Source organism: Bos javanicus, chromosome 13 (genome assembly GCF_032452875.1).
Source record: "Bos javanicus breed banteng chromosome 13, ARS-OSU_banteng_1.0, whole genome shotgun sequence".
Taxonomy (NCBI): domain Eukaryota; kingdom Metazoa; phylum Chordata; class Mammalia; order Artiodactyla; family Bovidae; genus Bos; species Bos javanicus.
Window position 1 is genome coordinate 73,571,095 of NC_083880.1, and position 15,988 is coordinate 73,587,082.

The 15,988-nt window shown below is 44.2% G+C and overlaps 1 pseudogene; it reads left to right on the top strand.

Moving 5' to 3' along the window:
- The first annotated feature begins 5,643 nt into the window (after positions 1–5,643).
- On the top strand, positions 5,644–6,149 carry LOC133259779 (small ribosomal subunit protein uS15-like; annotated as a pseudogene).
- The last annotated feature ends 9,839 nt before the right edge of the window (positions 6,150–15,988 follow it).

Consider the following 15,988-nt stretch of genomic DNA (forward strand, 5'->3'; position numbering starts at 1 on the left):
AAAAAAGAAAATAAAAATGCCCCAGAGAGCTACTATGTGGGGGCTTTCACTCCTAGCTGGCACACTCAGGAGGGCAAGTGAGAGACAGAATGTCTGACTTCCATCAGTGGGTAATACCACAGTCGGGTCAAACAGCCTGGCTTAGGTTCAGGACTCTGGTTCTCACTTATACCACCCTGGGGACGATTTGATTCTTCTTACTCCGGGGTAAGAATGACAGAATTGGCCAGACTTCCCACTCTCTGTTTCTTCCTATTTTCCTCAATGTCACACTCAAGAGAGTATCTGCCGTTTTCTAAATATTTGCCTCATAAAGTGTGAAAGAGAGGAACTTCCCTGGTGGTCCAGGGGTTAAGAAAATGAGCTGCTACTGCGATGGGCGAGGGTTCGATTCCTTATGAATTACGACTCATAAGCTGCACAGCATGGCCAAAAAGAAAGAGTGAAAGAGGAAATGCTCCAGCTAGAGTTCTCTATCTGTGATTGATTATAAAAAGCCAACTCCCTTCTCCTCAGAAGAGTTCTGTGATCGATTAGCAACGTCTGCATGGACATTATATAAGGATTACGGCATTGTCTGATTATTTCTGTCCTTTATATGTGTGGTTCTAAGTTTTTAAATTATACACTGTTGGGAATTCCCTGGTGGTTTGGTGGTTAGGACTCCGTGCTCTTGCTGCAGGGACTGAGGGTTTGATTACAGCTTGCGGAAATAAGATTCTGGAAACCATACAGAATGGCATATGTGTGTATATATATATATATATATATGTCATGGACTGTTAAGATTAAAAGGGATTCAAAGGTCAGGTCAGCAAGCTGTAGCCTAGAGACTAAATCCAGACAACTGTTTATTTTTCTAAATGACTTTTTGTTGGAACACAGACACACATTCATCTATGTATTGTCTGAGGATACTTTCTCACTACAGTGGGAGGGTTGTATAGTTGTGGCAGAGACTCAAATTCGTCTTTAGACAAAGCAAATATTTACTCTCAGTCCTTCATAGAATATGTTTGCTGCCTCCTGATCCAGACCCAACCTCCCACTGGGAGCAGGAGACTGAGGCCCTCAAGAGAAGGTACAAACCTGGAGCTGCATAATGAGTGAATTACACGACACCAGATTGAGCGTTTCTAAAACTGGTTACTCCCATACTGATCCCCAGAACCTATTTGGTAATGAGAATGGGTGGACACTCGTCCTTCCAAGCCTGACCTCAACCCAAGATTGATTCACTGAGCCTACCTCTCACACCCTCTATAGTCTTCTATAAATACTATAGACTCATTCATTCATTCAGTTCATTCACACAAAAATCATTTAATGAATTCTTACTGCGTGCCAGGCTCTCAGCTGCAATCAAGAAGATACACACAGTTGATACCACGTGGTTGCTAAGAACTTAAACTTCACATTAGAAATCAATTATACTTCAATAAAATAAATATTTAAAAGTATAAATCAACTATACTTCAATAGAATAAATAAATTAAAAAATTATAGATCAACTATACTTCAATAAAATATAAATTTTTAAAAAAAGAACCTTGGGACTTCCTTGGTAGCCTAGTGGTAAAGACGCCACTCTTCCACTGCAGGGGGCACAGGTTCAAGCCCTGGTTGGGGAACTAAGATCTGACATGCCACAGATCAAAAAAAATTAAGTTAAAAAAAAAGAACCTAAGCTTAAGGTCTGAGATATCTAGTTTGGAAGAAAATCAGTGACCCTCTCTGAGGCTGTTTCCTCAGCTCTAAGATGGGAGTGTTGGTTTCTCCTGTCGTGTGATTGTGGTAAGGAATATTTGACAAGCACTCAGCACAGAGTCCAGTCCACTCAGCGTGGTGGACATTTTTCCTATGACGTTCAGATACACTGGATGTGAGGTCCTTGGGTCCTTCGGTCTTGGGTCCTTCTTGCTCAGCCCCATTAAATGCCTGACTGAGCCTTTGAAACAGAGTTGTTCTTAGGGCATGTGTGCAGGTGGGGGGTGCCCTCTATCTATGTAAACAATTTGCTTTTTAAATATATTACAAAATTCACAGGCCCGTGTGAGGTATCATGGTTTATCCACGAAGGTTTGAAATAATTGTAGAGAGGGAATTCCTTGGTGGCCCAGTGGTTAAGACTCCATGCTTCCAATGCAAGAGGTGTAGGCTTGATCCCTGGTCAGGGAACTAAGATCCCACAAGCCATACAGTATGGCTTAAATAAATAAATAAAAATACTTAACAAAACAAAACAGAGGTTTCTTGAAGGAGAAGGATGAAATTTAGAAACATAAGCCTGAAATTTAGAAACTCTGCCTGACATTCCAACCTGCTGCCCTGCAGAATTCGGGTGCAAGAATGCAACATTCTTACCCAAATTTTCAGCCTGTCCTATGAATTTCATACTTACCAAAAGCCAGGAATGCAAGAGCCAATACTAAAAACAAAGATACTGTCTTTTGTTTTCTCTCACTCTTTAATCCTCTTGCTGTTTATCCATCTATCTATGTATCTATCATCTAGGTATCATGTATGTATATGTGTATGAAAGTGAGTGTCAGTCGCTCAGTTGTGTCAGACCCTGCGACCCCATGGACTGTAGCCCCCCAGGCTCCTCTGTCCATGAAATTCTCCAGGCAAGAATACTGAAATGGGTAGCCATTTCCTTTTCCAGGGGATCTTCCTGATCCAGGGATAGAACTCAGGTCTCCTGTATTGCAGGCGAACTCTTTACTGCCTGAGCCACCATATAAATATAGATACCCGGTGGCTCAGATGGTAAAGAATCTACCTGCTATGTGGGAGACCTGGGTTCAATCCCTGAGTTTGGAAGATCACCCGCAGGAGGGCATGACAACCCACCCCAGTATTCTTGCCTGGAGAATCCCCATGGACAGAGGAGCCTGGCAGGCTACAGTCCAAGGGGTCCCAAAGAGTTGGGCACGACTGAGCGACTAAGCACATCTCAGCACATAGGCATAGATACAGATATATAGATATATAGGTATCATATAGAAAGGTTCTCTTTCTCTCGAGAACCTTAATCAATATACCTTTCCATCCTCTGCAGTTCCCAATACCATTTATTTACTTATTGCCCATGAGGCTGTATCATCCACTACGCCAGCCCTCAATACGGTGTCCAGTGACTGTCTCAAAGGTTGTTCCTTTTTGATCACAAATGCAGCTAGCAGGAAGGTGGTCTGGCAGCTGGTGGCTACTGTCCATGCTGAATAGTGGGATGGGACCCAGAGCACCCATGGGACTCTGCACTCTCCCTGTTGAGTATCCCCATGCCTATGGGAAGCAAAGTCAAATGACAAGTTAAAAATATCAAGGGAATTCCCTGGTGGTCCAGTGGTTAGGATTCCGTGCTTTCCCTGCTGGGACCCAGGGTTCAAACCCTGATCGGAGAACTACTATCTTGTAGAGCGCATAGTGTGGCCAAAAAAAAAAAAAACCAAACCTTGACAGATTGCAAAAGAAGGGGAAGAAGTTTGCTTGGGTTTTTGTTTTTTAGCATCTTTAACAGCACTTTTTTCCTGACTTTTTTTTTTTTTTTTTTTTTTGCCACATGGCACGTGGGATCTTAGTTCCTTGACCAGGGATCGAACATCACCCCTCAGTACTGGAAGCTCAGAGTCTTAACTCCTGAACCACCAGGGAAGCCTTACTTTTTTCCTGGTTTTGAAGAGAGGCCCCCACACTTCCACTTTGCCTGGAGCCCTCTAACACTGCGTGCCCTTGGTCAGGACACTGCAGCTCTGTGAGCCTCAGCCTCCCCAGCTGTATAATGAGAAGGTTGAACTAGGAGGTGAAGGACTTATCTAGAATTAATGTTGCCATGACCCTACATCCAGGCACAGACTGAGGACACAGCTGGTGGGCTCTCCTGTTCTCGGAGGCACTCTTGGCCATGCTCACAGGCTGGCCTCTTAAGACCTAGGGTAGGAAGAGGGGCCAGGAGGGACCAGTGGCTGTTCCTTCTTAAGACTGTGAGACTCACGGCCATGCCTGTCTGACTGTCTCTCCCTTTCTCTCTCAAACACCATCTGCCCTGCCATTCACTGGTGTTGGGGGAGAGGAGAGCAGCGGGTCTCTGACATCCTTTATGTTAGATGCTCTTCTCTGTCCCTCAGTTTACCTACCTCTTTGCCAATTGATTTGTTTGTCTCCACACTACACTATGTCTTCCCTGGTGGCTCAGCTGGTAAAGAATCTCCCTGCAATTTGGGAGTCCTGGGTTCAATCCCTGGGTTGGGAAGATCCCCTGGAGAAGGGAATGGCTACTCACTCCAGTATTCTTGCCTGGAGAATTCCATGGATAGAGCCTGGCAGGCTATAGTCCTTGGGGTCACAAAGAATCGGACATGACTGAGCGACTAACACACACTACACTATGGTTTCTTTGAGAGAGAAAAACGTGTCATTAAAAGATCACAGACTTTGGAATTACATGGACCTGGTTTCAAATCCTGACTCTCCCACTTAATAAATGTCCCTTTGCATAATTATAGTTAATCAGGACTGAGCATTTGCTATGTTCCAGGCTCAGTGCTGAGCCCATTGCATGATTTATCACTTTTAAACATCATGACAATATGTGAAGTAGGTGTAACAATCATCCAATTTTCTAAGTAGGCTCAGAGTCCGCCTTGAATACAAGGTACAGAAAGAGGGAGTACTCCGGGTGCAGCTGATCGGGCAATGCCTGACCTGATGCTGCTTGCCCAGATCTGAAAGCACCCAAGTGGCACCCTGAGTCCAAAGCTGGGGTCAGAGGCGAGAACCCCTGTGAGGATCACCTCTATAGCTTGTGCAATTCGTGTGCCCAATGTACAGATGGTAAATGAGCCCCAGAGAGAAATATCAATTAGCATGAGCTTTGTTTGATGCCATCTTTTAAAAAGCATAGGGAAATCCCTGGCAGTCCAGTGGTTAGTACTCAGTGCTTTTTAAAGCTGTGGCCCAGGTTCAATTCAGAACTAAAGTGCTAAGACCCTGCAATCCATGAATGTGGCCAAAAAAAAAAAAAAAAGAAATAATATATATATTTTAATTTTGATGGAGTCAGTTTTACCCATCTCTCCCTCTATGGATTGTACCGTTTATGTCATATTCTCTTTACACAATCCCTTCCATTTTCTTTAAATCTTTTTATGAATTTTATCTTCCACATTTAAGTTATTAATTCATTTGGAATTTATTCTTCATGGAAAGTTTGAAGTAGGGATCTTGTTTCCATTTTTTCCTAATATGGAATGCATATCATTGATCCCCTATTAATTTATAAACTACATCTATTTTGTCCCAAGTTTTCATATATAGATGTATTTCTGGGCTCTAGTTTTACTCAATTTGTCTATTATCAAATCCGTCTTCCTTAATGCTCTTTAAAAATATATATATATATATATATATTTTTGGCTGTGCCAGGTCTTACTTGCGGCATGCAGCATCTTTGATCTTCCTTGAGGGATGTAGGTTCTTTTTAGTTGTAGCACATGTGATCTAGTTCCCAGACCAGAGACCCAACCCAGGCCCCTGCATTGGGAGTGCCGAGTTTTAGCCACTGGACCACCAGGAAAGTCCCTGGTGCTCTGTTAATGAACATCTGTGTTTTAAAAATCTTGGTGCTTTGCCTTTTGCTACCACACCGCCGCCATCATGGGTCGCATGCACACTCCGGGGAAGGGCCTGTCCCAGTCGGTTCTGCCGTTCCCACCTGGCTGAAGCTCACTTCTGACGACGTGAAGGAGCAGATCTACAAACTGGCCAAGAAGGGCCTGACTCCCTCACAGATTGGTGTGATCCTGAGAGACTCTCATGGTGTTGCACAAGTACGTTTTGTGACAGGCAACAAAATCTTGAGAATTCTTAAGTCCAAAGGACTTGCTCCTGATCTCCCTGAGGATCTCTATCATTTAATTAAGAAAGCTGTCGCTGTTCAGAAGCATCTTGAGAGGAACAGAAAGGATAAAGATGCTAAATTCAGTCTGATTCTGATTGAGAGCCGTATTCACCGGTTGGCTCGATACTACAAGACCAAACGAGTCCTACCCTCTAATTGGAAATACGAGTCATCCACAGCCTCTGCCCTGGTTGCATAAATTTGTGTATTGTACTAAAGCAATAACATCATTGTTTAACAGAAAAAAAAAATCTTGGTGCTTTGTTTCCCACAGAAACACAAGCGTTTTCTGTTTTACTTACTCAGAATTGTGTTGGCTATTATTGCCTTTTTACTCTACCACATACATTTTAGGGTCAATTTCTCAAGATCTTTAAAAAATTGCATCACAGCTATATATTACTGAGAGGAGCCAAAATATTTACCATGTTATGTCTTCATATATATAATGAACATCACTCTATTCAAGTCCTCTTCAAATCAATAAAGATTGTTTTTCATAAAACTCTTGCAAATTTTTCCTTGATTTATTTTTAGTAATAAATTTCATGACTACTGTGAATAGGATTTTCCTTCTTTTTAATTTATTTGATAGTTTTTGGTATGTAAGCATGCAATTAGTCTTTTGTATATTGACTTTCGTCATTGCAAACTCAGTATGTTTTCTCATGAATTTTAATAGTTTACCCATGACTCTCTAGGATTTCATCTGAAGACATTCATATCATCTGTAAGCACTGATCATTCTATCTTTTCCTTTCCCACTCCTGTACCTCTTTATTTTTATGTCCAATTCTACTGCATTGGCCTACAGTCAGTAGTTTGATATTGAATCAGAGTAGTGGTTGACAGAAAGTGAGTGAAAGTGGCTTAGTCGTGTTTTACTCTGGCAACTCCAGGCCAGAATACTGAAGTGGGCAGCCTTTCCCTTCTCCAGAAAATCTTCCCAACCCAGGGATTGAACCCAGGTCCAGATAGATAGAGGGAACCGGGGTTCGATCCCTGGGTTGGGAAGGTTCTCTGAGAAGGGAATGGCAATCCACTCCAGTATTCTTGCCTGGAGAATTCCATGGACAGAGAAGCCTGGTGGTCTACAGTTCGTGAGGTTGCAAAGAGTCGGACACAACTGAGGGACTAACACACACAGTGATAGAGGGAATCCCGGCCTTTTACCGTCTTTAAGGGTGCTGCTTTTAGAGTTTCATCATTGAGTAAAATACTTGCTGGAAGTATTTGTAAATAATCTTTATCAGGTGAAGAATGTTCACTTTGGTTGCTAGTATACTGTGTGTTTTTTTTTTATCATTAATGATCATAGAAAAATATGGAATAATTTTTATGAATCAATTTAAAGATTCATTTGGACTTTTTTCTGTAAACTTTTAATTTATTCAATCACATTGATAATTTCCTGCTCTTGAACTGACCTTAAACTCCTGGGATGTACCCTAATTATTTACAGTTTTAGCATACTGAGAAATTCTATACCCTAGCATGTATTATACTTGTCACTTTGAAATAATGTCAGGTGTATAGAAAAAAATTGGAAGAATAATACAAAGAGCTGTCATTTTCCTTTCACCCAGATCCACTAAATGTTCACCTTTTGCCACATTTATCATTCTCTTTCTTCCATGTGTGAGAGAGATAATACTTTATTCTGACCATCGAGAGTACGTTGTACACATCGCGCTCCTTTATACACGAGTACTTCATTTATATCTCCTATAAATAGCTTGATTACATTTTTAGAGCAGCCTTAATGGAACATTTAAATATTGGGGTACATACTCTTCTGCTATAAATTTTACTTTGCTGTTACTTCATTTCTATAATTATAGTTAGATGTGATGTTTTTGATTTCATATGTGTAGCAAAATTATATTAGATATTAATTTCATTTCAGATTAGTAAAGGGGTTATAACAAAAGATTTGTTACCAAAAAAAAAACCAAACCAGACACCAGAATCTATAGGATTGAAAACCACTTACCCATATAATCTCCACAGGGCCTCTGACAGTGATGCAAGTTTGGACTTGACTTTAGGCAACAGTACATCCATTTCCAGCCCACCTGAGATCCAGCAAACTGGAGAATCCCAGAGACCGTTTCAGAGATGGCGAGCAGAGGCCAGAGTGGAATCTACGGATTGACTCCCTCAACATCCGTTTCACCCTCGTTCCTGTATCTCTCTATTGCCGCGAGGCCAGAAGGTTAAAAGGTATATTTCTTTTTTTTTTTAAGATTTTTTTGATGTGGACCATTTTAAAACTTTTTATTGAATCTGTTACAATGTTGCTTCTGCTTTTCCCTGTTTTTGGTTTTTTGTCCACTTGGCATGTGGGATCTTAATTCCCCAACAAGGGATCAAACCCACAGCCCCTGAATTAGAAGGTGAAGTCAACCACTGGACCACCAAGGAAGTCCCCAAAGTTACATTTCTGAGCCCAACCCTCCACCCCCAAAGCTGGGGTTCTGGGTATGATTTGAGTTTCACCATCCGATGCACTCTCTAAAGTTTCCAACCAGACCTTCGGAGGGAAGCAAGACACAGGGCACAGATCATGGCAGAACTGCAGCCAAGGCAACGTGACTTGAGGAAGAAAATTCATCCAGAAACTCAGTTTATAGCCTCCTTCTCCAGACTGTCAAGGGCTTCCCCGGCGGCTCAGATGGCTAAGAGTCTGCTCGCAATGCGGGAGATGTGGGTTCGATCCCTGGGTGAGGAAGATCCCCTGGAGAAGGAAATGGGTACCCATTCCAGTATTCTTACCTGGCGAATTCCATAAACAGAGGACCCTGGTGGGCTACAGTCCACGGGGTTGCAGAGAGCTGGACGTGACTGAGTGACTAACATTTACATCTTCACTTTTCTTTAACTAGAAGACCTTACCAGTGGGAGCAGAGTGGAGAGGGGACCCTGAGGTTAAGACATTCCTGGTCTCCTCCTATCTTACCATATATCAAGGCACCATATTGGCTTAATTTGAAATGTTGCAGCACAGTTTCCTTGCGCAAAATTGTTAAAGTGATGGAAGAAAGTGTTGAAGTTGGAAATGCCAGGTAGATGTTCCCCCTAAGGGGTGGATGGGCAGGTGATCTCTTATCCATGGCCCAGGGTGCCAGAGGTTGTGTTCACAGTGGGTTTTGCATGAGTTCAGCCTCCTCTGATCGTCTGCAATGGGGTTATATGGGAAATGCACACCATTGCCATTGTGTGGGAGTCTGAGCATCTCATACTGGCCTCCGGATACATCTAAGCTTTCATCAGAACAGGGAAGCACAGGCCATAGGTCATCTTCATCATTATGCTTCTCCCCAGCTACTCCTGAAGGTGCAGCTGAGCCCGAGGATTGCCTTCAGGCATGAGCAATCCAGCTGTTGGCCAGTATTGGACTTCCCCTGTCAATACAGCCTGTAACTTAGCTTCTGGTCTGTTGCTGTTGTTCAGTCGCTCAGTTGTGTCTGACTCTTTGCGACCCCATGGACTGCAGCACGCCAGGCTTTCCTGTCCATCATCTCCCAGAGCTTGCTCAAAGTCACATCCATTGAGTCGGGATGCCATCCAGTCGTCTCATCCTCTGTCATCCCCTTCTCCTCCTGCCTTCAATCTTTCCCAGCATCTTAGGGTCTTTTCTAACATTTCCAGTAAATGCGGTGCACTTGTAACCTTCTGGAAGGCAGCTGAATTGCCAGTGAAAGGGCTCCCCAGCTCTCTTCCCAACCCTTCACCAATCCCTCTTTCCTCCAAGACCTCTGCCTTTGGGCAGCTGGTACTAGGTCAAGGGATAGCCTCCCACTTTCACCCCAAACTTTCTCCCCGTTACTGATAGAGTGGAAAGAGCCCCCAACATAGACACGCTCCTGGAATGGTTTTGGGAATATCTCTTCTCATCTCTGGCCTCAGTTGCCTTATTTGTGAAATGGAACTGGTGATACCAGCCTCAGAGTGTTGCCACAGGAATTACATGGGGTTGTATAGGATAAAGAACCCATCATCATCCCTGGAACACATGACGGTCTCTGTACAGATGTGTGACCTTGGCTGTCTGAAATCCCACCATGAATGGCATTCCCTTTGGGTCAACCTTGCTCCCTTCCTTCCGGACTCCTTTTGAAGTGCAGGTGGCTCTGGGAGGGGGACATACAAGGCACGGGTCCCTCAAAGCATCAGAGGCTGTGCAGGTATTTCCTCCCTCACAGAACTGAGGTGACACAGTCCAACACTGGGCATGAGGGGTCCTGGCTGGCTGCCCAAACACACCCACCTTCCCAAAATCATCGCCATTTTCCTCCCTAGCCCACTGAGCTGTTTCTCTGTTATCCTCGATGTTTGGCCAGTCCTCCCTGGATCAAGATGGCTCTGTGGTAAAGAATCCGCCAGGCAATGCAAGACACTTAAGAGATGGGGGTTCAATCCCTGGGCTGGGAAGGACTTCTGGAGAAAGAAATGGCAACCCACTCCACTATTCTTGCCTAGAGAACCCCATGGACAGAGGAGCCTGGTGGGTTACAGTCCATGGGGTCACAAAGAGTCGAACACAGCTGAGCGACTGAGCGCGCATGCACGCACGTCCTTGATCAAGCAGGTGGAGGATCACACCTGCCACAGTGTGGGACTGTGGATAAGGCCACTCTCTACCCAAACTATGTGCCTATAGGTGTGGGGACAGTCGGAGATGAGGTTATAAGGACTGGAAAATAGGTTCTAAGAAGCATGCTATTGTGTCTGTCTATGGAATGTAAAATAGCTGTAAATTGCCCAGATAACATCCACTAAAGGGTGCTGAAATGAAACATGAGACATACATAGAGTGGAACACTATGCAGCCCTTACAAAGAATGGACATGGACAAAGGTCTTGGATGCAAGCAACAGACACACCAAGTCTGGATCACTAAGCAGGAAGGGCTTTATTGGAAGGATTTGGGGAAGACCTTTTCACAACGCTAGTGGGGGCACTATTTGCACTGTGTTCCCTGTATATGCCTCCCTCCCACCAAGACTTTTGAAATTGTACAAGTTGGAGGTCTTGCCAGGATATCAGGTAGTTCACTGAAATGAAAATCAGAAATCAGGCTCCTCTGTCCCTGGAATTCTCCAGGCAAGGATACCGGAGAGGGTTGCCATTTCTTTCTCCAGGGGATCTTCCTGACCCGGGTATCCAACCCTCGTCTCCTGCATTGGCAGGCAGGTTCTTTTCCACTGAGCCACCTGGGAAGTCCAAGGGCTCTGGGACCCAACTCAGAATCAGAGCTCCAGGCACCATCTAGTGGCCACTGCAGAGATTGCATGAGAAATACAGGCGAGAAGGAAAAAACAACCCACAGAAGGCTGTCCTCGCCAGCGTCAAGGAGGGGGCTGAGGCTTTGCCTCATTGCCACCTCCATCCTTGACGTCTCCGTTCCAATCAGGACACACAGCCCCGCCGCCCAGGTTACTCCCTGGCTCAGCTGCGGTTCTCTCACTGTGATCTCGGGCAGACAGACAACTCTGCCCTCTAGGCCCGGATTCAGTTCAGTTCATCGCTCAGTCGTGTCCGACTCTATGCGACCCCATGGACTGTATAGTAGGCCAGGCTTCCCTGTCCATCACCAACTCCCGGAGTTTACTCAAACTCATGTCTATCGCGTCGGTGATGCCATCCAACCATCTCATCCTCTGTTGTCCCCTTCTCCTCCCACCTTCAATCTTTCCCAGCATCAGGGTCTTTTCCAGTGAGTCATTTCTTCTCATCAGGTGGCCCAAGTATTGGAATTTCAGCTTCAGCATCAGTCCTTCCAATGAACACTCGGGACTGATTTCCTTTAGGATGGACTGGTTGGATCTCCTTGCAGTCCAAGGGACTCTCAAGAGTCTTCTCCAACACCACAGTTCAAAAGCATCAATTCTTTGGTGCTTAGCTTTCTTTATAGTCCAGCTCTCACATGCATACATGACTACTGGAAAAACCACAGCTTTGACTAACTTACCTTTATTGGTAATGTCTCTGCTTTTTAATATGCTTCTAGGTTGGTCATAGCTTTTCTTCCAAGGAGCAAGCGTCTTTTAATTTCATGGCTGCAGTCACCATCTGCAGTGATTTTGGAGTCCAAAAAAATAAAGTCTCACTTTTTCCACTGTTTCCCCACCTATTTGTTGAGAAGTGATGGGACCAGATGCCATGACTTAGTTTTCTGCATGTTGAGCTTTAAGCCAACTTTTTCTCTCTCCTCTTTCACTTTCCTCAAGAGGCTCTTTAGTTCCTTTTTGCTTTCTGCCATAAGGGTGGTGTCATTTGTGTATCTGAGGTTATTGATATTTCTCCCGGCAATCTTGATTGCAGCTTGTGCTTCATCCAGCCTGGCATTTCACATGATGTATTCTGCATGTAACTTAAATAAGCAGGGTGACAATATACAACCTTGACATACTCCTTTCCTGATTTGGAACCAGTCTGTTGTTCCATGTCCAGTTCTAACTGTTGCTTCTTGACCTGCATACAGATTTCTCAGGAGGCAGGTCAGGTGGTCTAGTATTCCCATCTCTTGAAGAATTTTCCACAGTTTGTTGTGATCCACACAGCTAAAGCCTTTGGGATAGTCAATAAAGCAGAAATAGATGTTTTTCTGGAACTCTTGCTTTTTCGATGATCCAGTGGATGTTGGTGACTTGATCTCTGGTTCCTCTGCCTTTTCTAAATCCAGCTTGAACATCTGGAAATTCACAGTTCATGTTCTGTTGAAGCCTAGCTTGGAGAATTTTGAGCATTACTTTACTAGCATGTGAGATGAGTACAATTGTGCGGTAGTTTGAGCATTCTTTGGCATTGCCTTTCTTTGGGATTGGAATGAAAGCTGACCTTTTCCAGTCCTGTAGCCACTGCTGAGTCTTCCAAATGTGCTGGCATATTGAGTGCAGGACTTTCACAGCATCATCTTTTAGGATTTGAAATAGCTCAACTAGAATTCCATCACCTCCACTAGCTTTGTTTGTAGTAATGCTTCCTAAGGCCCACTTGACTTTGCACTCCAGGATGTCTGGCTCTAGGTGAGTGATCGATCATACCATTGTGGTTATCTGGGTCATGAAGATCTTTTTTGTATAGTTCTGTGTATTCTTGCCAAGTCTTCTTAATATCTTCTGCTTCTGTTAGGTCCGTACCATTTCTGTCCCTTATTGTGCTAATCTTTGCATGAAATGTTCCCTTGGTATCTCTAATTTTCTTGAAGAGATCTCTAGTCTTTTCCATTCTATTGTTTCCCTCTAGTTCTTTGCACTGATTGCTGACGAAGGTTTTCTTATCTCCCCTTGCTATTCTTTGGAACTCTGCATTCAAATGGGTATATCTTTCCTTTTCTCCTTTTCTTCTTTTCTCTTCTTTTCTCAGCTATTTGTAAGGCCTCCTCAGACAACCATTTTGCCTTTTTACATTTCTTTTTCTTGGGGATGGTCTTGATCACTGCCTCCTGTACAATGTCATGAACCTCCGTCCATAGTTCTTTAGGCACTCTGTCTATCAGATCTAATCCCTTGAATCTATTTGTCACTTCCACTGTATAATCATAAGGGATTTGATTTAGGTCATACCTGAATGGTCTAGTGGTTTTCCCTACTTTCTTTAAGTCTGAATTTGGCAATAAGGAGTTCATGATCTGAGCCACAGTCAGCTCCCAGTCTTGTTTTTGCTGACTGTATAGAGCTTCTCCATCTTTTGCTGCAAAGAATATAATCAATCTGATTCAGTATTGACCATCTGGTGATGTCTATGTGTAGAGTCTTCTCTTGTGTTGTTGGAAGAGGGTGTTTGCTATGACCAGTGCTTTCTCTTGGCAAAACTCTGTTAGCCTTTGACCTGCTTTGTTTTGTACTCCAAGGCCAAATTTGCTTGTTACTCCAGGTAGCTCTTGACTTCCTACTTTTGCATTCTAGTCCCCTATAATGAAAAAGACATCTTTTTTGGATGTTAGTTCTAGAAGGTATTGTAGGTCTTCATAGAACCGTTCAACTTCAGCTTCTTCAGCATTACTGGTTGGGGCATAGACTTGGATTACTGTGATATTGAATGGTTTGCCTTGGAAACGAACAGAGATCATTCTGTCATTTTTGAGACTGCATCCAAGTACTGCATTTCGGACTCTTTTGTTGTCTATGATGGCTACTCCATTTCTTCTAAGGGATTCTTGTCCATAGTAGTAGATATAATGGCCATCTGAGTTAAATTCACCCATTCCAGTCCATTTTAGTTCACTGATTCCTAAAATGTCAATGTTCACTCTTGCCATCTCCTGTTTGACCACTTCTCCTGCCATAAAACAAAGAGGTTGGGCAGGGCACAGGCTAGGCACTGTATTTAGACTTTTGCTCATTTGACCCTCATGACCAGGTAAGATCTCAATCATCTTGTCGCCCCTCAGTTACTGCTGACCACCCCTATCTGTGGCTTCATTCACCTGTGAGATCCCCATGGACACCTGTAGAAATTGCAGCTGTAGGTCAGGGCTTAGCTGAAAGACACCTCCTCCAGGATTTCTCCCTGCTTACCTGCCCTTTGCTCCATCCCTTCACCTGAAGGGTCCTCTTTCTGCCACAGGTATAGTCAGGTGGACCTCACCCACTCCAGCCTGAGGCTCCCCCAACCCAGGGGCTTTTCTCAATCATCTTTCTCCTCCTCACCAGGCCTAGTGAGGGGCCAGGCATAGGTGTGATTCACAATGCCTGCTCTGAATTTGGTCCTCCTGACTTCAAGCCTTGTGTGGTAGACAAAATAATGCCCCCCCCCCACCCAAAGATGTCCACGTCCTAATCTCTGGAACCTGAGAATATGTTACCTTACATGGCAAAGAGAGTTTGCAGGACTTCCCTGGGGGTCCAGTGGCTAAGACTCCATGCTTTCAATGCAGGGGACCCGGGTTCGATCTCTGGTCAGGGAACTAGATCCCACATGCTGCAACTAAAACTGGAAGCAGCCAAATGAATAATTTTTAAAAAAAAATTTTTAGGAAGAGAGTTTGCAGATGATAAAGAACTTCAGATGGGAGGTTATCACAGATTATCTGGGTCATCACAAGTGTCCTTATACAGTGGAGGCAGGAAGGTCAAAGTTAGAGAAGGAGGTATGATGCCAGAAGCAGAGATTGAGGTGATGAAGGAATTCAGGTAGCTTCTAGAAGCTGGAAAGGGCAAGGAACCAAGTCTCCAGCCCTGCCAGGACATTTGAGACTTCTGACCCCAAGAACGTTTGTGATGATTAAGCCAATGAACTTGTGATGATGCTACAGCAGTCACAGGAAATGAAAATACACTGGCTCAGCTTCTTACTCAGTTATGTGACTCTGGGAGACTTAACCTCTCTTTGACTCAGTTTTCTCATGATAATGATAAAGGCAAAAACTCCTACCTCACAAGGTTGTTGTTGTTATGATAAAATGAAAATACCTGCAAGTCGCTTTGAATAATGCCAGAGACTCAGCATGTTAGCTATTCATAGCTTCCATTAAGTGAGAGCCTAATAGGTACCAGGCACAAGGTCAGATGCCTTGGAATAATTTCCTCCATTCTCACCACCACCCTTGGGAGTGACTATTTCAATCCCCATTTTACACATAAGGAAACAAACCCAGAGTAATTTGCCTGTCATCACTCTAGGACTGGAAGCATTTTCATCCTCGCAGTTTCTCACATGCACTTGGGAGACTGTACCGGTTTGCGCTCTTTACCTACAGAGGATTAGTTTTTATTTTGTTTTTGTTTTTTTGGAGGAGAGCAGAGGGTGAAGCAGAGGCTGTGCAGGCCACTTTGGGCCAGACGTCCTGGCAGCCCCCTCCCAAAAAAAACCCACACACCTCTTCCTACCTGGTGCAGGGAGATAAAATCCGAGTGAAACTCACCAATGCGGGCCCCACCCCCCACAACCCGTCCCTTCAGGAGGTCCGATTACTGCCTCCCGCTTCTTCATCACTCACCCCCCAACTCCGCCCAGTTCTAACAGCCCTTATGCAAGACTCGGGGTTGGGGTGGGGGGGACACCAGGAGACGGGCAGAGCCAGAGAGCCAGGTGCCTGACCGCTGAGAGATGGAGGGCAGACTTGCCCAGACCCCAAGG